At 36.7% G+C, this 27,796-nt stretch overlaps 1 long non-coding RNA gene across 1 annotated transcript; it reads left to right on the forward strand.

Moving 5' to 3' along the window:
- The first annotated feature begins 2,318 nt into the window (after window positions 1-2,318).
- LOC120474122 (uncharacterized) lies at window positions 2,319-26,184 on the forward strand. Its single transcript, XR_016149463.1, has 7 exons — window positions 2,319-2,450; window positions 13,230-13,435; window positions 22,376-22,400; window positions 22,489-22,552; window positions 23,377-25,239; window positions 25,290-25,347; window positions 25,394-26,184. It is a non-coding gene; the product is annotated as an uncharacterized LOC120474122 (long non-coding RNA).
- The last annotated feature ends 1,612 nt before the right edge of the window (window positions 26,185-27,796 follow it).

The following is a 27,796-nucleotide window of genomic DNA, read 5'->3' on the forward strand; positions in this document are numbered from 1 at the left end:
ATAACTCATGGCAAAATATTTTTTACATTAACATACGTTTATCAGTTTTTACTTTCACAAGACAAAGCAATTTATCATTACTCAAGATTTAACAGTTGAAATGACCAAACCAGCCAATTTGGATTATAGGTCTACTTCATTTAATGCAGCAACACATTATTTCACAGTGTACAAAGATAATTTAAATCTCATTTCCCAGTAATGAAGGTGTTGCTGCTGCTGGTCCCTGATGTGGGTCTGGAAGAGCTGAACCCAGGGATGCCCTTCACAACAGGGCAATTCACATTCAACCCAAGGGTCAGCTCTTCTGCCAGGGTCAGGAGCATCATTATTAGTTTTTTCTCAGCCTTTTTCCTGTTTGCTTTTATAAACAGACAATCATTTATTTAACAGTGCCTCACTAGTAGGCCTATAAGGCCTAAAATTACCATTAAGTAGAATATTTTTGTACTTCACTTTCACCATGTTTATTATTATAGTGTGGTGACTCGACATTACAATGAACAAAGTAATTATGAAATTATGAAAATAAAAATAAAATAATAATCAGTTATTAAAACATCTAACATGGCCACCACGAACGCATTTAATTTGTCTTCTAGTTTTGCCAGCACTCTCTCCTGGCTTTTGCACACTTTGAGGTGTTCCCTGGCGTTTTAATTAAAGACTGAAATTCGGCATAACCTTGCATTAAAAGCGCTTGCTCTGCTTGGTAGAAAAACTGGGCGTGTTCTTTGGCCATGCTGAACAGCCAATAGCAGCGCTGCTGATCACTAGTTCTGTTCTCGATACATGTCCCCTTTTATACCAACGCGAGAACGCGCAGTTATCTCAGATAACTCAATCCAGCGATACTAATCATAAACAACAGGTGTGTTCGAAGAACCCAATTAGCCGGATCATGATTAGCACGATGATATCATCTTAGATGTCTCATTTGATCTAGGCTGTTTTAAGCAACGTACGAAGAACGAGCCCCAAGACAATCTTCTATTCGTGAACAGTTGTATTTTTATTCATTAATCTGACTGCATCCATGCATTTAATTGCCATTTGCTCGTGTGTTTTTGATATATAAAACCCAAGTAGTATTTTAAATGATATAGTTGATTCTATAAACAACTATATAAGAGATCATTTTCGTCTTTCTCCGGTGTGGTGAAGAGATTAGTCCCACCTTAGGACCCCATAGTATGCCTGATCTAAATATGTTCTCACGATAACTTGATAAAAGCAGTTTGTTGCCATCAAGTAATATGTTTATTTGTTTAGCGCTTTTCAAGTAATACGTTTATTTGTTTAGCGCTTTTCATAGTAACGTTAGGTTGCGTCAACAGCAGAGGAGAAAGTCCGCGAAATGTTATTACTGTTGTGTCATGAAATGTAATTGTAAGAGTTTTTAAGTCGAGAATATAGTTGTTTAAAGCTCAAATCTGTGGTTTATTTATAAAGATTGCGCCTTTTTAAAACATGTTCTGACGTTTTCGGAGTTGTCAGAACCAGGGATCAGCAGCACATCTAGCCCGCCTGGAACAGCCTTAACTCGGCTAGTCATTCTGACGTTTGCCGCGGATAAATGCTATGCTACTATGTAAGCTAACTAAAAAACAATAAGAACGAGAAATGTTTAAATTTACAATCTACAGCTTTGGTTATATACAAAACATATAAGTTAAAATACATTAATGACTCCTTATAACGTTCGTCTCTTATAATAAACTGATTTTCTCTAATTTGTAACCAGGCACTAAGCGTTTACCCATAAAACTAGCTTTGAACCAATCGGACCGCTTGGGTCCTAAGGTGGGACTCATCTTTTCAGGGGGACTCTTTTTTTATTTTATTTTTTTTATTTCCAAATGTATATATTAATACATTAGAAACAACAATTCACATATATTTTCCAAATTATTCCTACGCATCATGCAATATGAAACATTGAAGTTAACATTCTTATCAATGAAATTAAAGAACATTAGGATTACATATAAAAAATAAAAATAAAAAAAGAAACATAACATAAAGGAGGTATACTATACATATATAGTTACATTAAATAAGAGGAGTTCAATTCTTTGAAGATGTCTATCGTTCTGGTTGCTTTGCGATTTGAGAGACCTTTCAGTGTTTCAAAGTAAATTTTCAAGTCAGCTGGTAAATGTTAGGTGTCCTTCCAGACCATTTATGTATGTAAAATTTATTAAGAAATAAGATCAAATTTAACATAAAAATGAGACTCTTGTTTATATCTTTTTTTACCATAATAAAAAAAAAACATCTCTTTCTTCAGGGGGACTCATCTCTTCACCACACCGGAAGTGTCCGACCGCACACTCACGGAATGGATAAGAAAACCAAAATGGCGGCCACGTGCAACTAGCATAGAGGCAACTAGCGGAGATGCTTCACTGATGATTGACTGTGTTGCTACTGTTATATCTTTTTTGCAGGTAAGATTACTTGTGTCTATTATAAGTCAAAGGGGTCCACCAACAGTTATGTTCAGTATTTGAGTATTTAGGATTTATGTTAAGTAACGTAAGTTTTGAGCACGAAATTGTTATCACCCGTGGATAGAGCGTGATCAGAAACAATGCGGCAATGAAACTTCGTATGTGAAACGATAATTGGTATTATGCAATGGAGATGGAAAGACAGTATGCACAGTACTGTTATTTAGAGGTTGTGTGATATTGATGGGTAAAATAATAGTTTAAGTGACGCGAGTTCAGTAACACACGTGGAGTTCGCGGGTGTCCGCCATTTTGCGCAAGTTGCATGCAGCGAGTTAAAGGGCAACTCCTAGAACTGTAACGATACACCAAACCCACGATTCGGTTCGTATCACGATTTTTGACCCACGATTCGATTCGTATCGCGATTCTATCACGGGGGCGGGTTGGGGTGAAAAATAGATTTCGAGAGGAAAAAATATACAGGTATTTTTATTAAATAACATTTGGAAAAACGTATAGAATCTGAACACCAAAAAACAATAATAACTATGCAAATTATTAAACTAAACTAGGCAGTGTAGGCTGCTTTTGGGTTGTTTTCTGTGCTCTAACTATATATGTTTTATAAGGCTATACCCTTCTTGTTTTGAACTTCATGCATGTGTATTGCATGTTAAACAAGTATATAATGTAATGATAACAAGACTGTTTTATTTTGGTGATGATGTGTAGCCAGATCGCGTGCGATTACCTGCGTCTGTCTTTGAAGTCGTGAAAAGGTTCCCAGATAGCACAAGGCTGTTTGATGTCCTATTTACATCTGGAAGACGTATTTTAAAGAGTGTTTGCTCATCTGCAAGACGTCTATAGGACGTTTCCTGCAGATGTCAAATAGACGTTTAGAAGATGTCTCTAAGATGTAATGATTTAGAATGCACGTTAAACTGACATCTTACGTCTATTTAACATCTGACAGGAAACGTCCTATAGACGTCTTGCAGATGAGCAAACACTCTTTAAAATACGTCTTCCAGATGTAAATAGGACATCAGATACCCTTGTGCTATCTGGGTTGCCGTGTACCATAATTTTAACGTTCACGTCACAGGTACTATTTCCCATAAATGCTGCTCAGCTGAGCCTTGAAAAGTGGAACTCAAAGTTAAAAATAATTAACACCTTCATTACATCTCTTTTAATGAATCAGCTTTTTTGAACGTGTTCGTTGAATGAACGGTTTAATGAATCGCTCAAACTCCGTTGTCATAACAATGTGCGCGCTAAGTGAAAGCCTTTCAATGCGCATAGACGCTGTTTAGTTTCGGTTACAGTGGTTACTGAAAATGTCCTCGTTTTTGTCCACATCGTAAACATATTTATATAGCAACAGATGCATATAAATTAAATAAATAAATAAATAAATGGCGGTAATAGGGCATATCGCGCTATTGAGCCACTCAACATTACCGCAAGGGAAATTCCATAACCGCGACAGCCTTCGCAGAAGTGAACGCGCCAAGAGAAATGTACTTTTCATACGGATTACATAAGCAGAGAGCAGTCTTTTTTCTTTCGTTTTGAATTGTTCTTTTCAAAAGAAGACATTTCAATATATATTTATTTCTCAGGTCTATAAGCTTATAGGGTTAAGATTCATGAGACGAGCTCCAAATACAGGCGCCGGCACCTCAATGTCGTGATCATCTGTAGGCTAGCTATATTATCTTCTTATTTATTAAATCCAGGCAATTGGTTGATGAAACATTTATTAAAATTGAGATACAATTAATGAAAAAAACGAAATTCAATTTAAAGTAAGTCTTTGTGCTTTCTATTTGAATTCTCTGAAAGTTTAAGTGCCGCTTCCAGAGAACTGTCACGACATTGTTTTTTTTTCCTCGAACACGAAAAATAAAACAAAATAAAAATGTTATGTTCTGGGGAGAGCTAACCCTTCATCCGGTGGGCAGCCTAGTATTTCTTTTGGTTTGTACAGTGTAATTTACAGAATTATAAAAAATATAGGCTATATTTTTGCTACCTAAATATTAAAGATGTTTTGTGTCGCGTCCCTGTATGCGTGTGTATTTCCTTCATGTTAAATATAAAATGCAAGTGTAGACTTATATTTTTCTAATGTGTGGACGTACTGGATTTTATTAAGGGAGTAGGCTATGGATATAAACAGAAGTGTCAATATATTGGTATTAAATGCATTTTCTGAGAATGTATTATTTTGATGGATTTAAGTTTTGGCTAATTTAACCTCAACTAGGTCTACATATTTTATAATGTTAACTTCAAATAATATAAATAGTAATTTAAAGTAGGGCTGAACGATTAATTGCATTTGCGATAAAATCGCGATATGACGAAAAGCGATTGTGTAATCGCAAGAGCTGCGATTACACTGGTCACGTGACACGCGAGAGAAAAGCAGTCTGCAAGATAAAGCATCAACTTGCCACGCTACGCGGTCTGGCGTTCAGAAAAGAACAGTTTATTGTGTTATTTATTCTCTCCTCTCCTCAACAATCCTGGATTGATTCAGAGAATTTCAGAATCGAGTATGAGCTTAGTTTTTAAACACCTGCGTGATGACGCTGCGCGTGCTTTAGAAACGAACCGTGTTCTGAATCTGCTTGCTTCTGTTTTCTCGCTCTCTCTCTTCCTCACTCACACACACGACACCGCTCGAACCTTCCAAAACATAGTAACGTTATTTCATAAAGTTCGGGATTTAACCGAATTACAAGGACATTCGCGGGCTTCATTGAACAGGTTTTGCCGCTTTGCTTGATGTTATAACGTTACACTTGCAGTGCGCGTTCTCTCCCGCGGGTATTTTCTTTACAAATGCTTCACAGAGGCATTATTTATGTCTTTTGGAATGCAGCTGGCTTATATTAACACCATGAAAATCACTGAGAAGGCTGCTTTTATTTTAAAATACTAACGCGTGCTTTGTGAAGAGCGCTCGTGCATGCGGCCGTGAGCGACTCAATGGTAAATGTACTTGCATGTCAAAATGCTTTTATGACGCGAAATTAATGTAAACACGGTCAGTTATATCTTAAACCAACAGGACAAACCACATTTACAATTTCAAAAGAGATATATGCATTAGTGTGAATGCAGCATATCGTATTTAAACTGAGGGGAAATCACCCTAGCTCTTGAATGAAAAACATTCAGACAGCCTACTTTTAAATACTGAGACCACTCTTTGTTTATTGCTTGTAATGTTTTTTTTGTTTGTTTCTCTTTATTTAATAGCTTTTATATTTTAAAGCTGTATTATTTTATATAGGCCTAGCCTATTTAAAATTCTTAACATGTAATTGGTTTAATTAAATGTTTTTTATATTTATTTTTTAAAGTATGTGTTTTTACACATGTAATTAAATACATATTTTAAGAGTTATTAATATTAATTAATAAGAAAAAAAGTTGATCGGATCATGAGCTATCTAAAGATTCAATGATTTATTGCTTGTCTCTGTGGACTAATACAGAAGGTAAATAACTTTTTTTTTTAAATCGCATATTAAATCGCAATCGCAATATTGGTTAAAAAAATCGCAATTAGATTATTTTCCAAAATCGTTCAGCCCTAATTTAAAGATAGCATTGGATCTGGACAGGAAAGATAACTGGGAGGTGGAAGGGGTGTGTCGCGATTCTGCCTTCTCACATCGCGATACAGTATCGTGGACCTGAGTATCGCGATTTCGATTTTATATCGTTACAGCCCTAGCAACTCCACCCATTTGCATTAATCTTTCCATTGTTAGAAACCCAGTTATACTATTGAATGGTCGTGCAACACTTTCTCATTTTCCCCTGAGACGAGAGAAATCTGCTATTGATCTTTTTCACTTCCTCCTACAAAGACGCAAAATTCGTCATTTTATGTCATAGTAGGAGGAAGTATAAGAGAGGGGGATTTCTGGAAAAACTACAAGCACAAGATCTCACCCTTTCAAACCCACCCATAGGGGGTTGGACCTAATGTGCTAACAGACCTATCACAGATCAGTGCCAGTGCGTCTGATTTCACAGCAGAAATGTTTTGAAAATATGGACGAAGGTACTGAATACGCAGACGGATGCATTATGTAGGATTGGCATTACACATCTTTTTTGGAAGCTAAGCTAGCAGGCTGTTGTCCTGTGGAGAAAGCTGAGTTATAGCTTTAGGTGTTACCTGATGTCCGGGATTCAGCTTTTGCTTTCTGCAGTTACAGCTTTGTGTTTAACAGACAAAGGGAAATGTATAGGTTCAAATTAAGTTTAACAAGGGTTATTTGTTATTTTTGATATGGGGCGAGATATACTGTATGTTCACATGTTTGATTTGTAAGCTGCTCTCTGGATAGTAATGAATAATAATGAAACTGCATTAGGGGTGGAACGGTACAGAAGTCACGCTTGGGTTCATACCTCGGTTCAGACATTCAGACGCTTCGGTACGATTTCGGTACAATGGAGTGAAAAGCAAAACAAAAATGCAGAAGGCATTTTTATTAATCTCTTAAAGGATTAGTTCACTTTTGAAAAAACTTTTGCTGATAATTTACTCACCCCCATGTCATCCAACATGTCCATGTCTTTCTTTCCTCAGTCGAAAAGAAATTTAGGTTTTTGATGAAAACATTCCAGGATTTTTCTCCATATAATGGACTTCATTGGGAACCGGATGGTTCAGGTCCAAACGACAGTTAATAACAGTTTCAGATGCAGCTTCAAATGTCTTTAAACGACACCAGACTATGAATAAGGGTCTTATCATGCGAAACGATCGGTTATTTCAAAACTTATTCCAAAAATGTAACTTTTCTAAGGACAAATGCTAGCCTTTCTCCATTCTGTGAGGCGCGTTTGCAACGTCACGTAATACGTAATTACGTTCAAAAGGTCACGGGCGACGTAGCCAGAAGTACAGAGTCAGAGTGTTTACAAGTTGAACGCATAGGTTGAACGTGAAAACTAACTCAAACGCCGTTTACAAAAAAGGAATTAAAGCAGCGCTCAGTAAGACTGGAAACTTCTTTGCTGTTTTCTCGCAGGTTTCTCTCTCGAGCTCCCCCTACAGTTTCGGAGTATATATACATGAGAAAACTGTCGTAAACTCGTTGTCAACTCCCCCTCCCATCTCGTTCAGTTAGGCCATGTGAATTTGTTTTCAGAGAAGCCGGCGAACAAACGGATTTTGTCCCCACCACTTTTGAAACATCTCGCGGCACAGATGTACCAATGCAAATAAAACATCTCCAGTTAACAGCATTCGTTTCATTTGTTTGTTAAATAACAGGCGATCTAGCACTGAAATGTGTTGTCTTCTCTCGGAAACGCGCTTCAATCCGTTGCGGAGATTCTTTCCGGTGAAATCACAAATCAAAATGCACACAAACGTGTCCCTTTTTCTCATGGTTTCTAATTCCTCTCTCGTATATTTTCCCCCACTCATCAAAACATATAAAACCACTGATAAACATTATATCAATTCAACCACTGATAAACATTATTGGTTTTGATGAGGGGGAAATAAAAACTATTCGAGTGCGGAACCTCTGGCCGGACCATCACTGTATTGTGCTCATTTTTATTTATGTGCATCAGGAAGCTATGGACATCGTCGTTCAAAATATTACCTACTCGAAAGAGAAAAAAGAATGAATGCGTTACCCAGCACTTTTGAAAATGCCCTTCCGAATGCGTCTCTGTCCCCAGCACATTTCAAACCAAACTGACGCCCGAGCCATGTCCACTGAGGTATGATTCTCAGAACAATATTATTATGTTGAGAGAGTGTATATTTTTATTGTGTTACCAAACGTTATCAGTAACATTATGGTTAAAAATCAATAATACTATAATAAATATTTCCGCTATTTATTTATTTTTAGTTTAGCCTACAGCTATAGCTACTTTGATTATGCATTATCAAAATACATGTTACGTTACATTCATCATTTTTCTGGTGATCCGAGTTGTCTATCGTAACGATTGACCAAAGAAAGTCAAACACGTTTAATTTGTTTATTACAAGTTTGTTTATTTTATTATTGAAGCTTGAGACCGGTGGTACTGGTGGTCTGGGGTGCCTCGGAGTTGATAACACTTGCCAACGCTTGTAGCTAAAAAGGAAAAAGAAAATGTATCAATCTTTTATCAACATATCATTTATAGACAAGGTCAAAATAGCACAGATGGAGTTGCATGTGTGAAGTTGCAATGCAATTTCTCGTTTACTTATAGTTCTGTTTGTGTAAATGTGGGTAAATAAATATAAAAAAGTTGCATTATTAGCTAGCAGCTCTCGTGTCGGTTTATGCATTATCAAGTCAGCAGCACAGTATAACGTTACTAATTCTGAGGCTGACGACAAGCTAAACTAATGCATAATTTGTAGAATTTCATATCGATTTATAGGCGATCTGAGAAACACAAATAAACCCTGATAGAGGAACGGACAAAACACTTACTTACAGAAAACAAGCAAGTTTGTTTGCTAATGAAAATGCTAACATCTAAGTTACAGTATCTAACGTACTAGTAAGCCGGTAACAGACAGCGAGCATAATATAATAATAAAAAAAAACAGACAATAGCAAACATCCCGACTCCCGAGGTCACAATTACAAGAAATACAAACATTAAACACAGTTTATTATAAAGATACTTACAAGTGCAACAGCAAGAAGGCCAGGTCAGCATCGGTTTTGCAGGCTTCGCTTTCTTTCAGTTCTCTCTATTCTGAAAAAGCCGGTCCGTTTCTCTTCTTTGTTTCTCTGATAAACACTTCCGAGCTGTCTTCTTCTTCTTTTACATCAGCCATCACGAAAACTTGAAGAATTCAATATCTAGCGTTACCTTTTTCTTATAGCTAGCCGGCTCCTGGATGGCCGGGGGCGTGTACGCATGCGTGTGCGCGTATAGTGCCGTAAAGCAATTCGTTACCTCGCGAGACCTGAAATCTCACGATACTTCCTAACACTGAGGCCGGCGAGCCGCCGGCCCAAAGTTGCAAGGGTGGTTTTGCGGCTCACAGGCACCAGGGGGGTGCGAGATGATCACCATTCAACACGAAATCAGTAATATTAACATTACAATGACTCCAAAGCTGTTCAGTTAAGGTAAAAAAAGTTACTTAGTTCTGCTTTAAAAGGTAAAACAACGATGTCGGACGATTTTGATTCTGTACTTCCGGCTACGTCGCCCGTGACCTTTTGAACGTAATTACGTATTACGTGACGTTGCAAACGCGCCTCACAATATATTACAAGGCTAGCATTTGTCCTTAGAAAAGTTACATTTTTGGAATAAGCTTTGAATTAACCGATCGTTTCGCATGATAAGACCCTTATTCATCGTCTGGTGTCGTTTAAAGACATTTGAAGCTGCAACTGAAACTGTTATTAACACTATCTTTTGGACCTGAACCATCCGGTTCCCATTGAAGTCCATTATATGGAGAAAAATCCTGGAATGTTTTCATCAAAAACCTTAATTTCTTTTCGACTGAGGAAAGAAAGACATGGACATCTTCTTGGATGACATGGGGGTGAGTAAATTATCAGCAAAAGTTTTTTCAAAAGTGAACTAATCCTTTAAGCCTCGTATTTTTTAAGTTGTTTAAGTTTTATTAATAAAGGCATAAAACCAGTTTATTTTTAGTGCACTGACAATAGTTTTATATAATTAGTTTATTAATTAAATTAATAAAAAGACAAAATGACCTTGATCTATGTTTGGTAATTGTACTTGAATGAATGTAAAATTAATTTGCAAACTGTATGTTCAAGTGAATGTTAATTTAGGTTAGTGAGCAACAGGGAATGTTATAATGAGCAATTATTAAATGTCATACTGAATGTGAGAACGTGCACAATATAGCAGTTAATGCAGAGACGAGCAGATAACACACCAAATTGAGATGCTCCACTGATGATTGACTGTGTACTGTTAAATCTGTCTTGCAGAATTGCATGCAAAGCCCCTATATAACATGTGTTGCACCAGAAACGACGTCTGCTCCTTTCTAGATGTGTAACATAACAGAAAATTAACTATTCATATCGGCGAATTACAATGTTTGATAAAGATGGGTTTCATTAGTCTTTATGTTCCTGCAATTTTACTGTATCATTTCATTGAGAAATAATATTTTAACATTAGACCACTTTTATTCTTTCAGTATACAGTCTGTAACAATCTGTTTCTAGCAGCAAAATGTCAGTGCATTTTAAAATGTCAGTGCCATTGTTTTGTCTCAAGATGCACATTAGTAATGTTTTTTTTTTTTTGGAAGGACCACACTTGCGGTCTTTGCACTTGTGTACTTGCACGATGTAGGTATTTCCTGCGTTTAGCCCAAGTGTTCAAGTAGGTGTGATGACTAGAACTTTTGATTACCCAATGGGACACACTTATAGTGACACAAAAATGCAAGTGTTTACAGAGCTTTATTTAAATTTTTAAATCAACAATGTCTGGTTAGTAGTCCCAATGTAACAAAAAGCATAATTAAAAAAATGGTGCTTTTAATTAAGTGATTTAAAAAGCAGCTGCAAATGTACAAAATACACATACCATACTCATCTTTGCAACATTATAATGACACTTTAACAATGTGTTTTTCTACCAAATTACTAGGGGTGGTTAATCTGTCTGATTTCCCGATTCGATTCGATTACGATTATTGAAGTCCCGATTCGATTACAGTCGATTTTCGATTATTAGCGATTCTCGATTACCGATTATTGATTTTCCATTTCACAACAGTAAACGAAAATACACTAGATCAACATATGATTATATTAGCAGCAGCAACATTTTGGTATTAATTGCACTTTTTATTTGTTTGATATTCATTGAAAATATAATGATGGTTAGTGAGGACATGCAAACATGCTTGTTATCTACTACTTAGGCAACTCATTATCTTTACATTTATTAACTTTACATTTTTTTTCAAAAGCAATTTTGTTGCATTATAATGCAAATGCACCTGGTTCTATTAATTGACAGCATTAAAATGTATTTTGTGATTTCCTTCAATTGAAAATGTTTGAAGCAAGTTTGGGGGACTTGAAGGGCACCCGATTCAGAGAATCACCCAGAAATTCAAAAGAACAGCATTTATCTGAAATAGAAAGCTTTTGTAACATTAAACAATACCGTTCAAATGTTTGGAGTTGGTAAGAATTTTTATTAAATTTTTTGGGCAAAAGAAAAAAGAAATCTATACTTTTATTCATCAAGGATAAATTAAGTTGATCAAAAGTTAAAGTACAAGACATTTATAATGTTACAAATTGATTATCTGAATCTTTTGTGTGTGACTATAAATAATTTGCTTTAAAAGTACAAATTAATGACCCATAAAGAATTAATGCACAACATATTTTATTAACATTACAAAGAACGACCAGGAAAATAAATGTGTGCTTGAACTAGGAGCATATACTTGTAGTAAATAAATAATATAACGACTGGTGCAGCCGAGTGTTTTTCCTCCTCTGGCTGGAAAGGTGTCATATGGCTTATCATATTTGTCGTGTTTCCGTCGTTGGTTTTATTCCACAAAGCGTACAACTAGTGCGGCTCTTGTCCAGCTCCTTTCCCCCTTCAACTTCAGAAGCCAAAATATTTCCACACGTCAGCTTAACCTAACAAGGAAAGTGTTTGGATCTCGCGTTCCATCGGGTCTCTGTTATGTGCACGCCACAGACGGTCCCGCCACTGCACTTCCGCGCTTCAGAGTTCCGTCTTTCGCGTTCCGTCAATATTATGTTATTATAAATAATACATATCAAAAAAAAAATTTTTGAAATCGATTTTTTGACATTTGTGAATCGATTCAGGATCGTCCACGTCCGCATCGCGATGCATCGAGAATCGATTTTTTTCCCCCACCCCTACAAATTACATGTAAAATGTAGTTCATTTAACTTACAGTGGAATGTTTTCCTCATCATCTTGTGATTTCAGTGCATGTGAATTCCCGCACCTAATGCATGATGGGATACGCTCCAATGCGGTATTCAAGATAGTCTACATTTAGTGTGTGTTCAGGGCATTGCGCGGATAGTAACAATCGGTGTTGAGTGTAGTTCACCCAAAATGAAAATTACTGTATGCAAAAAAATTCAAGTTTATAGAGTTTTAGTGTCGGTGGTACTACATTAAACTACTGTATTATGTTGAGTGTAATAAAGCAATGAGGGGATATTTGTCAGTCCTGATAATGCCAAATGTCCTATGTTACCAATAAAATTGCAAGCATATTCATCTAAATATAATTCTGTATTATTTTCAGCTTCAGAATCATGAATTCTTTTTATTCCGATGTCTGTGGTCCTGTGCATTGGTTTCCCAGCACCAAGTCCAAACCTTTTCATTTCCACTCCCAATGTAATACCAAATTTAGCATTTTAGTCAACAGTAATTTCTTTGTTTACCTTTTACCATATGTCTTGCAATATCGCAATATCATTCGATATTCGGAGTTTACTATTATGATATATCGAATCCTATTCCTAACATGAGGGTATCGTTACACCCCTAGCCCAAAAGCTACTTAAATGCCCTAATTGAACAAAGGCCTATTCCTGGCTTAATCCAAGCCCTGTCTGTGTAATCAGACTTTTGAGATTAATTAACTTAAAAGTTACTTTACTAGATAGAAAAGGTGGGCATAAACATTTAAAATGTGTAAATTAGTATAAAAACAAACTCAGTATGTGTTTTCTTATTGATTTTTGCCAGATCTCCTCCTTCAGTGAAACTCCTCCTTCAGTGAAGCTCCTCCCACTGCAGTTCACCAATAAACGCTGGAATATTCCCCTCAGCTACAAGTGAAGACGAGCATCAAACCATCAGGAAGAGCCAACACAAACACAGAGTTTATTGAAGGACAGTGAGAACATGAGATCCAGAACACTGCAGAATGAAACATACTGAAGAACAAAGAGGTTGGTGTTCATTCTTGATTCTTTATTAAAGGCACAGTATGTAAGTTTCGCCACTAGAAGTCGCTTATTCTAAACAAAGGCATAGCTTGATGATGCCGTGAATGAGCGTGGAATGGAGGTCTCCAACCGACCACCGCTTCGTCAGGGCGACCGGCCCCCCGCCCACTGACTGGTCCCCGGACACGCCCCCGTCCCACAAACCCACTATTTGTCCAATAACCCACTATATTTTTTAAAGTTTTTCCGCAGTTCATGCAATAAGCTGCAATTGGACAGAATCCCGCCTGCAATCTGTTGAATGGGGATTTGGGTAGTGTTTTTTTTTTGGACATTTTAATTAAAGTTCCTGTCATGATAAAAACTATTTTACTGCACTCAGCTAGGGCCCCTGAGTCCGTAGCACCAAGCGCCGTCCCATAATTCCACCGACCACGAACCCAATGGCATAAATGCTACGTGGGATCTCAAAATCTCAGCTCTGGAAGGGTCTAGAGCCTCCATTTTTGCACTCAGGTCTAAGTCCCATGGCCCTCTATCAGAATCCAGAGTTTCAAGAAGATTGGAGAAACTTATTTTTTGCACCAAAAAAAAAAAAACGACAGGGGTACCACTGTCGTTTTTTTTGGGGGGGGGGGGTCAAAATTTTGAGTTTCTCTGATCTTCTTTAAACTCTGGATTCTGATAGAGGGCCATGGGACTTAGACCTGAGTGCAAAAATGGAGGCTCTAGACCCTTCCAGAGCTGAGATATTGAGATCTCACGTAGCATTTATGCCATTTTAAATATCTCAATATCTCAGCTCTGGAAGGGTCTAGAGACTCCTTTTTTGTACTCATGTCTAAGTCTCATGGCCCTCTATCAGAATCCAGAGTTTCAAGAAGATCAGAGAAACTCAATTTCCACCTGAAAAAAAAAAAACGACAGTGGTACCCCTGTTGTTTTTTTTTTTTTCAGGTCGAAATTTTGAGTTTCGATATCTCAGCTCTGGACGGGTCTAGATCCTCCATTTTTGCACTCAGGTCTAAGTCCCATGGCCCTCTATCGGAATCCAGAGTTTCAAGAAGATTGGAGAAACTTATTTTTTGCACCCAAAAAAATTTTGAAAATTTTTTAGTTGCTCTGATATAGGCAAGGTCTGCTCTCTCCCACGCACGTTTACCGCTTTACCGTTAACCGTTTTATACCTCGACGGTTTATTTTCCAGGAGTTATTTTTCGGCTTAAGCAAAATGTGGGTTTCTATTATACTCCAGCGGCAAAGCACAGCTAAAGCCTTTAATATCCATTTATGAAGATATTCAATTCATATTCAGCGAAATTCATGAGGTAGAAAATGTTATTATAGAGCCCATGAAAGCCAAAATGAGCCAATTGAGATAGAAAGTTTGCATGTGCCTTCTGTGAGCACCGTCTCTCCAACCAAATGCCAAAAGTATTTTTTTCCAAAAGGAAGTCTACTGTTTTCATGACCATTGTCTTTTCACACAAAATGACTTGATTATCAGAAAACCTGATTAGCAAAGCCCGACTCATGCCATAGGTTGCAGTGTAGGGCTGTATTTTCATACCTGTAGGTCATTTTCTTTGTTCTGTTACGGCAAAAATCCTTTCCAACATCATCACTGCGTAAGAGACACTCAGAGTCAAATTAATGAAATAAAAGAAGTACTTTATTCTTGCAAGAAGGTTCAGTCTGACACACAGAAGTAACGCTGTGGTGAGTGACACCCCGTCTGCCCCCTCCACACAGCTTTTATACTCAAACTCAAGGTTTCAAGTTGCACAAGTTAGCGCCTGATAATGACACTGCTGCAGAAAAGGTCAGCACTTGCTGACCGGCCTAGTCAGGATGACATCTGGGGTCAAAGGTCTTCTTTCCACCTGTTTCTATGTTTCCCCATGCATGTTCCTCACGTAGGACTCGTAAACAGGGTTCCCGCGGGTCCTTAAAATGTCTTAAATTAGATATTTAAAATTTAAGGCCATTAAAAGTCTTATAAAGTCTTATTTTTAGGTATGAAAGGTCTTAAATTTTAGATGACACTTCGACTCAGTCATATCTTAATGTTTTCCAAATTAAAACCATCTAATTTGCGTACGTATTAATTTTTATCTTTGTGGATTTGCTTGTTCACGACGTGACGATTCGCGTCACATTCGCGGCAGAATAACGTCCGTCTCCTGCACGCGAGACAGGAGAGGAGGAGAGAAGAAAGTTGGCAAATGTCAGTTAAGTCGTAAGTTAATTCTTTGTGCGTAGAGGTGTGCGATGTGTATTGTCTATTATGATACTCTATTGTTTTAACGATGGACGTGGCACTGCGAGTGTGAGCTGACATCGCATTTGTCTCTCGTGTTTTCACGGCGTGATGTGTGCAGTTATAGGCATAGACATGTATTTATTATGGTTATAGGTATGTCCCCAAATTTTTGCCTTATATTTATATCATGTTGTTATATTAGAATATCACATCAGTAAGAGTGCCGTTTTCCCGTGCACAAGTGTGATATTTATGTTATACAATAGTTAAATTAAAAATAAAGTGACATTTTGAGTTAGTTTTTAGCCATAACATTATCGATATTGTTTGTTTTCCCTTTATTTCGCCGACTAGAATTTCAAAATGAAACCATAGCAGAGTCTCAATGCAACAGACAGCGATGATTTCTTGAAGGAAATCCGCGTCTTGAACGAGTCATTTTAACGATTCAATCACTTGCTTCTTTCCCGTTTGAACAAATCAGTTGAATGAATGACTCCCTCAACTCGCTTAATAAGACAGCGATTTGCCGCTGCCTACTGGCGGTTTTAGTTTCATATTAATAGTAAAAAATAAGAAATCATTTCACATTTAAATATTGAATATTGATTTTTTTTTAAAAACCTTATAGCTTGATTTATGCAATTGTAAATGGAGTCTGTATATTAATGCCACTTCTAAGGCTGCTTCTGCGTCTACTCTGCACTGCAAAGATGGATTTTTGATTGAATGATTTAATTTGACTGCTAACAGTGGTACTGTATAATTATTGTGTAATGAAATATTATTGTATAAATAAGTATAATTACTGTATATATGTGATGCACGTGATGCATAACTCTAAATAAGTTTAGAAAAAAAAATCTCCATAAATAGGTGAAAATGCCCTGGAAATCAATTTAAGGTGGCAAATATTGCACATTAATTAATAATTTCTGTCACTGCTGTGAACTGACCACTGCATAGAATATGAAAAATATAAATATCTCCGCGAGTCTGCTGTCAACAACAGGCCTAAACCAGCCATGGCACCAGCACAAAAACACAATCAGTAAAATATCAACTAATTATTGTTGATAATAATTAGTTGATATTTTACTGATTTTGTTTTTGTTTTGTGTTTATCAACAAAACGTGAAAATATCGAGATATATTTTTGTCAATATCGCACACCCCTAATGTATGGTATTAATTTTGATTTCTTCAGGTCTTAAAAAGGTCTTAAAAAGCCTTAAATTTTACTTTAAAAAGTGTGCAAGAACCCTGGTAAAAAGCACATGCTGTACTCATGCATTTTGCTCAACACAAATCTATTTCTATCAAATCATTCATTGCTCAACTTCTAATAATTAACTCTTAATAATTACTTTAGAATCAAGCTAACTTAATTTTTCCACAACAGTCCCTCCTTTTTATCATTCATATTCTCCAAATCATAATAATAAACATTTTTTTCAGAGCAAATTTTAAGTCATATCATCACTTATACTCTTCATTTCTGACTTTCATATAAATGATCACTCTTCTTAAACATTTGCGAAAAGACAGTGTTTTGAAAAAGGAAAAAAGCTAAGGCTGTTTTTGTGGGGGATAGTCCCCTAATAATTAGCAAGCTAGTAAAGCAATTCATCCGAAGCCGGGCTAAATGAATAATCACTGTTGTTGCACTTCTAATAAAAATCAGACCCGCAGTCACCTCGTCATGAATAAGATAAAGGTTATAGATTAGCAAGAAAAACTCAAAATCATCACAAAACATAGTAAATATAATGAACCAAACCCCTTACTTCTTAATCATCCAGAAGATAGGGATAAAAATCGTACATGCATAGATTTAAGCCACTTCGCTGTAGCTTCCGCTGCTAGTGTCATCATCAATTTCTTTGTTTCTGTCGGCACAATTTGGATAAACTGTCAAAGTCATCGCTGTAGCTGATGTTCCTGCTTTCACCAGTCTCTGTACTGAGCTGGAAATAAATCTCACAATGCATGGTAAACAGATCAATATCATCAGCCCTATTGCTCCAATTGGCAATATTGTTTGAAGTGTCCAATACACCCATCCTCTGCACATAGACATGAACCACCCAACCCATGCCCCATTAGCATATTCAGGCTCTTTTACCATCTGTCTCATGTGTTCAATCAAATTTGTGATATTATCGCTATAACCTGGAATATTGAAACAAGACATTCGCTACATCTTAATACGCCCATCTCCATATTCTATTCACTTCTAATTCAATTTAGTTAGCTCTATTGAATGCTGTTTAACAAATCTAGCCAGAGAAGTCTTATAATTTTATCCTTTCCTGTAACCAAATTAGTCGTTCAAAATGAACTCTAATATCTCTAGTACAGACACATCAATCAATAGATTTCCTATATTTGCACCAATCAAATCAATACTTAGTTTGATTCAACCAAAATCATCAAAACAGATTATTCTGTTAAACTTAAACCATCAGGTGGTTCCTCCTGGTGTGTTGATCATCTCGTTCGCCCCATGGACGTTCCATGTTCACCAGGGTGACACTTTGCGTGCCGTCGCAATGGTCTTTCCCACGTCGGGAGGGAGGCTGTTACTAGCACTAGCCTTTGACCCCTCACTTTATTCTCTATTGGATGGTTGAGGCCTGCTGGTGTTGTCTTAAGGTGAGAGGCTTGGACCCAGTTGTCACATTCTCAAACCATTTTCTGATCCTTTCAAGATTTCCCTTAATTCACGACCGCTGTTCTGTCGATCTGTCCTACCTTGTCAGATTTTCCTACCGTAGCGCAAAATTATAGCCATATCTATCGGTTCATCCTACCTCATCGTAAAATCCTGAGCGTTTCTGCTTCGCATCTGTGACTAAGTTACATAAAATATTTCTGTGTAACTTTGCCGAATTTTCTTATTAGGCCATGTTACGGTGATTTTACAGTGCAAAGTAACGTTACCTCTTCAGATTGTCCTATGAAATAAACGATAGGATGATTTTACGTTGCAAAATACCTCATCAGATTGTGCTACCAGTATGAAATAAACGAGTAGTATGATTTTACAGTGCAAAATGCCTCATCAGTATGAAATAAACGAGTAGAATGATTTTACGTTAATGTTTTCATGAAAAAAATGCTAATATGAATTTGCTTTGTATGAATGTGAGAGTAAACAGTTCTCGTTACTGCTATATATCTTTGCATAGTAATAATTGACAAAAATAGTGAAAAACTTACCTCAGATGAAGAAGATCTCGCGCAAGTAGTAAAATATTATGGGCGTGTTGTTCAGCGTGACAAAAATGACGTATTATTGATGTGCGCATGCGCAGTAAGCCTTGGTAGGACAATCTGACGGGTAGGATGGAATGTCAGAACACCGCATCCCCACTGGAGTGAACCATTTCTTGCCTGCTTTCACCTGTGAATAGAGACCTTAACTATTCTTGTTAGTGACAACATCTATTAACTCATCTGCTTGTCTGGCCAGTCTTCCCTTTTAGTTTGACCTGTGGAATCAACAACCTGAAACATTATCACTGGATCATTTCTTGCACTTTTCAGGGCACTTTTCCCCTGGAAAACATTCAACTCATCTTGCTCATGTCCTCAACATAACGTTTATACATTTGGAACAGAATCAGTTCTGTTTGCTGCAATCCATCCTGAGATTCTGTAAAAGGAAAATCTTAGTTATGCGCTGCACAGGTGTGACGCCTTTCCACCACACTAAAAACCCATGCCAGGGTAGTTAGCCAAATTCATCCACAGCCATTATTTTATTAGACACATTCTGCTCATGTCTTAAAAGTCCACATGATCTGTAGAGAAAAACAAATGTCGAGGTTATTTTCAGATAGAAGTCTGCATGATCTGTACAGAAAACAAATGCCGAGGTTATTTTCATATAGTGAAGTACGCGTAGTTTCAAATTTGAACCCCTCAGTAAACCATATTTGGCAATTGTTACCATCCCCCTTTTGATGCATGACCCAGCTCACAAACTTTTGCCAAATTTCATACCATTTGCATTAAAACAGCCAAAATGGTCAAAGAAATTAAACTGCAAAAGACCAAAAATGTCCCCAATGCAGCATAAGGGTTAAAGTAATTCAGTTTTACTTTTAAAACATGTAAAATACCAATTGCCCTCTGAATGGCAATGATTTCTTTTAACATCTCTCTGTCTATGATCTTCAACTGAAACACTGTGCTTAGCTACAAACAGTTTATTATCACTTATGACACAGGCTCAGATCACAACTTTAGCTGACATTGGACGAGAGAGACTGAGGAATTCAGGACTGGTACTGCACACTCATAAACTTCTAACATCAAACTTTATCTCTATTCCAGCTTAAGGCATCTTTGCCAGAAATTACATACGGTTTCAAATAAACATGTTATTTAAATGTGTCTTTTGCCCACATCAGGGAATTTAGGCATTACTAATTTTCCTCTCAGATTGAGTCTGTTGCACTGGCAGCTTTCAGCCACAGTACACATCAGATTCAGATAAGCAAACTGTTTCAAACTTATCTTTTGAAAGAAAAACATCAGCTTCTAGTTCTTTCATAGTCAACTCTTCAAGCTCTTTGTTTAATCAGCATTTAGCTGCTTCTGCTTATTTGATCGTAAACACAAAATAATGTATCTAGTCCTCAATAACCTTTCATATTTCCTCTCAATTTTAATTGTCAAGTTCTGACAAGGTTAGCACTTTGACAAGGTTAGCACTCTCTGCTTGTGATGCGCTTGCAGTTATTGTAAATCATCTGTGAGATTAGTCTCTCTATATCATCTAAAACCATTTTAAAATGTTTACTTACAACACAATCATCCTTTTAGTTACCTTTATATATGTCTTTGCAACTCACATTTGTTGGAGTCATTAATTTTACAGCAAACTGTTTTCTTCAATTCACTTATAAAAATTACTAATATAGATCCTTTCTTCAAAAGGATTCACTTTAAGGCTTCAATCCCTTGACCTTGTTTTTATTTCTTTTTTCTCAGACGAAAAATGTTAATGTTGTCATTTAAACTGATTTACTTTCAAACCCACATTATTACCAAAAATGAGTCTCTATCACATTTTCAAAAACACCTTATCGTGGACATTTACCGTTACGCGTTAAGTGTTCCTGCTGACCACAATTAAAACACTCTGTCAGCTCCAACTTACTGCACACACTTGAAGCAGTGGTGTCCCATTCAGGAATGCACACAGAGCCACTGATAAGCAGTTCTCTGTATTCCTTACAGTCCACCAGTGGTGGACATAATCACAATAGCCCAATCATAATCTTCTTATTGACAGAACATTAATTTTCATAGCCGCATCGAAATGCTCAAAATATTCTAAGTTGTTTTCACGAAGTTTCTTGACTACTTTGGTCACACTTGTCCTGGGAAATTATCCCTGACCCAAAATTATAAAAATTTTATAAAACAATATCTTATTTCAATGTCAATCAACCTTACTGATTTCCACAATCTTTGGACATAGCTGTCTTTTTCTAATTTGGTATTACCATCAACAACACTAATTACAGAACAAGTACATATCTAACATCCGGAAGCCGGGCTGAATAAGCAAACACTGTCACTGTACTCCCAGCATAGCTGGACCCTCAGTCACTCCTCAGATATTAAATACAGACATAGTCTATAATCATAAATACCAAGATACACGCATTCGTTTTTTACAAAATTATAGTTTCAATTCGTTTTATAATAAATGAAGATGGATAGTAAGTCCATTCTTTTCACTACCCCCATTATAGACCCAATGGTTGTCAAACCAAAATTAAACATAATTTCAATCATTATTTTACCACTAAAATATAAAATTGTTCCCCATTCTGCTTAATGAAACATTTCTTATCTTTATATAACTGTTAATCATACTCAATGCCTTATTGTTTTATCTGAAACTTATATTTTCATACAAGTTCAATTTAATCTGACTTATCAAATAGTTCCATGAATTCTCTCGGAATTTTTTCTTTTCTCTCGATCAGCTTCCTCAAGCCAAACGTCAACTGTCTGTTCACATTTTCCACATCCATGCCTAGCGCAGCCTCGCTGCTTTGTTCCACTGACTCCCGCACCACTCCCAGTCTAGTAGTGCTCAGTGTTCCCTCTCTAGGGAAGTCATGATATTTGATCAGGTTTTCAACCTAACATATATTTTCAATAACAGTTCTGAAGCACGGATTTAATTTTTTACTCGTTCGGTTTGCTTTCACAAGGCAACATTTCAAAGCAGCGTACCAAAATGTGTTTATGCAAGCCACGTGTATAAAACGATCCTCTTATTGGTCAGAGTTCAACCAAAGAGTATAGAAGAACAAGAAGCAAAACTCTGATGCTTTTTTGGTAAAAGCCACTAGGTGGCGCTTCAGGAGCGCGGCCGCCATTTTGGGGTGAAAATTCCAACTGGAGTTACTGGACAACAGCATAGATAACAGTTTTTTGAGGTAGTTTTTTTCTTCTAATTTTTCCCAAGCGGCAAAATTCTAATCTGAAAAATGAAGCCTACCCGTAAGTGGGAAAAACTGCAATACATCGAAAATCCGCTAGAGGCCGGTCCCAAAAGGGGGTGAATATCCATAGACCTCACATTAAAATGTCCATTTTCACAGCATCAATTTATATGTTTACAGTTTGACTTTTATTGTATTTTTCGATAGGTTCCGAGTGCCTGACAACTGTGAGGTGAGTGAATTTTTTCTAACTCGTTAGTTTAGATGGTATTTGGATGTAAAATGTATGAAAAATAAGGGCGGTTAACTTTGATTGACAGCTGATAACGGGCTGCGCCGAGTGGAATTGGACGTCTTGGCCATGATCTGACACGAAGCATCTCTGTATCCTTTCTGAAACATTTGTATTTCTGAACATTTGTATTTTGTGTTTCTTAAGATTTTCTAATATGGCGCCGCCCATACCCCCCATAAACCTGTTCTTCAGAAAGTCTATGAGTGACTTCACAGACGCTTTGTCCATATTTTTTACAGTCTATGGTATTTCCATTGTATGCAACTTTACACATTTACTACTTCTATTAGTTACCAACTCCATTAGGCCTGAAATATATTTTGTACGTTTTAATCCCCTGGATCATGCTACAAACATGATGATCATTGATGCGCTGTGTCCGTTATCCTATTACTTTAATTGCCACTTTGAACAGTTTTTTTTACATAGTTTTGTTTTAACGCTCCTTAATATAAGATAATACTGCAAAATACTTGTGTTGCAATGGAGCGTTCACTTCTTGTCAATAGACGTTCTTTGGTTCAACCGTTTTCATTCCTCAAGATGGACAGAGATAATCGCTCCGCTGGCTTTGTTTATTCGAATGTAGCCTTGATTCCTGCTCTGACTGATAAATTAAATATTAAAAAATATATTACATTTATGAAGCAAGTTAGGCTTCGTCAAGACAGCATTCTTGCAACACGGAATCCTGCACACGTTTCTCTTATGAACTGTCTCAGAGTCATTCTTTGGTAACGCGTTACTTGAAGGGGTATGCATAAGACTAACATGATGTATTATGAATATGAAGGAAGGTTTATGCATGTTTGTGACAACTGTCATTAAGTGTCTTTTGCTCAGTTATGAAAGTTTTAATGCAAATATGACATTGTTTGAGATGTCTTTGTTATGACACCTTGACATTACCAAGCAGGGATGGAAATCAACTCTTTTGTCCACCGGCGGCCACTGTGGATTTCAAAATCGACCAGCCACTCGACGTTTTTACTAGCCACTTTCTTGTTTTTAACCGACAATGTGTAACTGGTAACACTTTACAATAAGGTTCATTAGTTAATGTATTTACTAACGTGCACTAACCATGACCAATACATTTGTTACTGCATTTGTTCATCTTTGTTAATGTTAGTTCATGAAAACACAGCTGTTCATTGTTAGTTCATGTTAGTTAACGGTGAATTAACTAATGTTAACAAGATTTTAATCAAGTATTAGTAAATGTTGAAAATAACATTAACAAAGATTAACAAATGCTGTATATGTGCTATTCATTATTAGTTCATATTAACTAATGTAGTTAACTAATGTTAACTAACGAACCTTATTGTAAAGTGTTACCGTGTAACTGCATGTGAAAGTTAATGTGTATCTACATGTGAGTTAATGTGTAACTGCATGTGAAAGTTAATGAGTAACTGCATGTGAAAGTTAATGTGTAACTGCATGTGAAAGTTATTTAGTAACTGCTGTGGAAGTTGATGTGTAACTGCAGTGAAAGTCTATGTGTAACTACAGGTGAAAGTCGGTGAGTAAAGTGCATGTTACTGTGATGAGTATCTGCAGATGAAGTTTATGAGTAGCTGCAAGTGGAAGTTAATGTGTAACTGCTGGTGAAAGTTATTGAGTAAATGCTTGCGAAAGTCATATGTGTAACTGCGTGTGATAATTAATGTGTAACTGCAGGTGAAAGTACGAGTAACTTGAGGTGAAAGTATGAGTAACTTGCAAGCGAAGTTAACGTGTAACTGCAGTGAAATGGTGAGTAGCTGTACGTGAAGTTAATGAGTAACTTGCAAGCGAAGTTAATGAGTAGCTGCATGCGAAAGGCAACGAGTAACTGCAGTGAAAGTTAATGTGTAACTGCATGCGAAAGCTAATGTGTAACTGCAGTGAAAATCGATATGTAACTGCATCGGAAAATGTCCAGTAGCTGCATGCGAAAGGTAACGAGTAGCTGCATGTGAAAGATATGAGTACTTGCATGTGAAAGACGAGTAGCAAGCATGTGAAAGGTAATGAGTAACTGCAAGCGAAGTTAACCGGTAACTGCATGTGAAAGTCTATGTGTAACTGCAGAGAAAGTTTATGTGGAACTGCATCTGAAAGTTGATGAGTAATTTGTAAGCGAAGTTTATGAGTAGCTGCATGTGAAATGATGAGTAACTGCACTGAAGTTAATGAGTAACTTGCAAGCGAAGTTAATGAGTAACGGGCATGCGAAAGGCGACGAGTAACTGCTTGTGAAAGTTGATGTGTAACTGCATGTGAAAGCTAATGTGTAACTGCAGTGAAAATCGATATGTAACTGCGTGAGAAAGTTGTTGAGTAATTGCAAGCGAAAGTTTACGAGTAGCTTCATGTGAAAGTTTACGAGTACCTGCCTGTGAAAAATGATGAGTACCTGCATGTGAAATGACGAGTAACAGCATGCGAACGATAATGAGTAACTGTATGTGAAAGTTAATGTGTAACTGCATGTGAAAGTTAATGAGTAACTTTATGTGAAAGTTAATACTGATAGGTTGGTTTATGTGTAACTATGAAAGTTAATACTGATAGGTTGGTTTATGTGTAACTATGAAAGTTAATACTGATAGGTAGGTCAATGTGTAACTGCATGTGAAAGTTAATACTGGTAGGTAGGTTAATGTGTAACTGCATGTGAAAGTTAATACTGGTAGGTTGGTTTATGTGTAACTGCATGTGAAAGTTAATACTTGTAGGTAGGTTAATGTGTAACTGTATGTGAAAGTTAATACTGGTAGGTAGGTAGGTAGGTAGGTAGGTTAATGTGTAACTGCATGTGAAAGTTAATACTTGTAGGTAGGTAGGTTAATGTGTAACTGTATGTGAAAGTTAATACTGGTAGGTAGGTAGGTAGGTAGGTAGGTTAATGTGTAACTGCATGTGAAAGTTAATACTTGTAGGTAGGTAGGTTAATGTGTAACTGTATGTGAAAGTTAATACTGGTAGGTAGGTAGGTAGGTAGGTAGGTAGGTTAATGTGTAACTGCATGTGAAAGTTAATACTTGTAGGTAGGTAGGTTAATGTGTAACTGTATGTGAAAGTTAATACTGGTAGGTAGGTTAATGTGTAACTGTATGTGAAAGTTAATACTGGTAGGTAGGTAGGTTAATGTGTAACTGTATGTGAAAGTTAATACTGGTAGGTAGGTAGGTTAATGTGTAACTGTATGTGAAAGTTAATACTTGTAGGTAGGTAGGTTAATGTGTAACTGCATGTGAAAGTTAATACTTGTAGGTAGGTAGGTTAATGTGTAACTGCATGTGAAAGTTAATACTGGTAGGTAGGTTAATGTGTAACTATGTGAAAGTTAATACTGGTAGGTAGGTTAATGTGTAACTGCATGTGAAAGTTAATACTTATAGGTAGGTAGGTTGGTTAATGTGTAACTGTATGTGAAAGTTAATACTGGTAGGTAGGTTAATGTGTAACTGTATGTGAAAGTTAATACTGGTAGGTAGGTTATGTGTAACTGCATGTTAAAGTTAATACTTGTAGGTAGGTAGGTTGGTTAATGTGTAACTGCATGTGAAAGTTAATACTTGTAGGTAGGTTGGTTAATGTGTAACTGTATGTGAAAGTTAATACAGTAGGTAGGTTGGTTAATGTGTAACTGCATGTGAAAGTTAATACTGGTAGGTTGGTTTATGTGTAACTATGTGAACGTTAATACTGGTTGGTAGGTATGTTTGTTAATGTGGGATCACATTATAAAATAAATGTTTTTTTCCAAAACACGTTGGCCACAATTACTCATACCCTTTTATTAAATACCTTTTTGCAATATCTTTTTGCCAAGATAACTGCTCTGAGTTTTCTGCTATAATGCCTGATGTGTTTGGACAACACCTGACCTGAGATCAGAGACCATTCCTCCATACAGACTTTCCAGATCCTTCAGATTCCCAGATCCATGTTTGTGCTTCTTCTCTTCAGTTCGGACCACTCATTTTCTATAGGGTTCTGGGACGGTCATGGCAGAAGCTTCATTTTGTGCTCCCTAACAAATTTTTGTGTTGATTTTGATGTTTGTCTTGGATCGTTGTCCAGATGGCAGATCCAACCATGGCCCATAATAAGATTTCTAGCAGAAGGTGTCAGGTTTTGATTTTTTATCTGTTGATATTTAATAGAATCCACAATGCCATGTGTCTGAATAAGAAGTCCAGGACCTCCTGCTGAAAAATAGGTCCCCAACATTAAAGATCCAATGGTTTATTAAATTGTACACATGGTACTTTTTATCCTCATGTCCACCAAACTATCTAGTGAGCTTACTGCCAAAAAGCTCTTTTTTTAGTCTCATCTGACCACAGAACCCTGTGCCGTTTGAAGATCCAGTCGTGTCTGACACCTGAATATGCTGGAGTTTGTTTTTGGAGGAGTGAGGAGGATCTTTCTTGAAACCCTCTCAAACAACATGTGGGGATGTATGGGTTGTTTGATATTTTTTTTTAGTTAATGCTGGTAGGTAGGTTAATGTGTAACTGCATGTGAAAGTTAATACTGGTAGGTAGGTAAGGCAAGTTTATTTATATAGCACATTTCATACACAATGGCAATTCAAAGTGCTTTACATAGAAAAAAATAAAATAATCAAAAGAAATCAGAATAATTAGAACAGTTTAGAATAAAACATATGAAAAATAAAAATAATTATAAAAATAAAATACAGTAAATAATTAAAACAATTTAGAATCAAAAATAAAACGAAGTACAGTAACAGTCGGACGAACAGTGGCAAAATGTACAGCTAAACAGATGTGTTTTGAGCCTGGATTTAAATGTGACTACTGTAGGAGCTCACCTGATCTCTTCTGGAAGCTGGTTCCAGTGGCGGCTGCTGGCATAATAGCTAAAAGCAGAATCTCCATGCTTAGAGTGAACCCTTGGTGTTTCTAGCTGATGTGAGTGATCTAGGTAGGTAGGTTTGAATAAGCATAAAAAATGATTTGTGTGCTATCAACATTTCCATTAGTTTTTAAAGGGCCTACTAGGCTGTTTTTATTTTGCAGCTCTCCTACAACAGGTTTACATTAACCCAATGTCAAAAGCACCATTTTACTCATGCTCCACATCATTTCATTTCTCAAAGAGTCTGAAAACATTTGGACCATCCCAAAAGGGATGAAAATTATAGTTTGGCGGGGTTAGTAAAAATAATAATTAGTAATTGAGTTGGCTACACAGATTTGTGTTCACTTCAGTAGTGACAATTCAGTGCGTTCATCTGAGTCGCATTGATCTGTCACTTCTCATAAGAAGCGGAGTGGCAATCGGGAGAGTCGGGAGTTTTCCCGGTGGGC

The sequence above is a fragment of the Pimephales promelas genome, chromosome 23, assembly GCF_988280905.1.
Source record: "Pimephales promelas chromosome 23, fPimPro1.hap1.1, whole genome shotgun sequence".
In the NCBI taxonomy this organism is placed as follows: domain Eukaryota; kingdom Metazoa; phylum Chordata; class Actinopteri; order Cypriniformes; family Leuciscidae; genus Pimephales; species Pimephales promelas.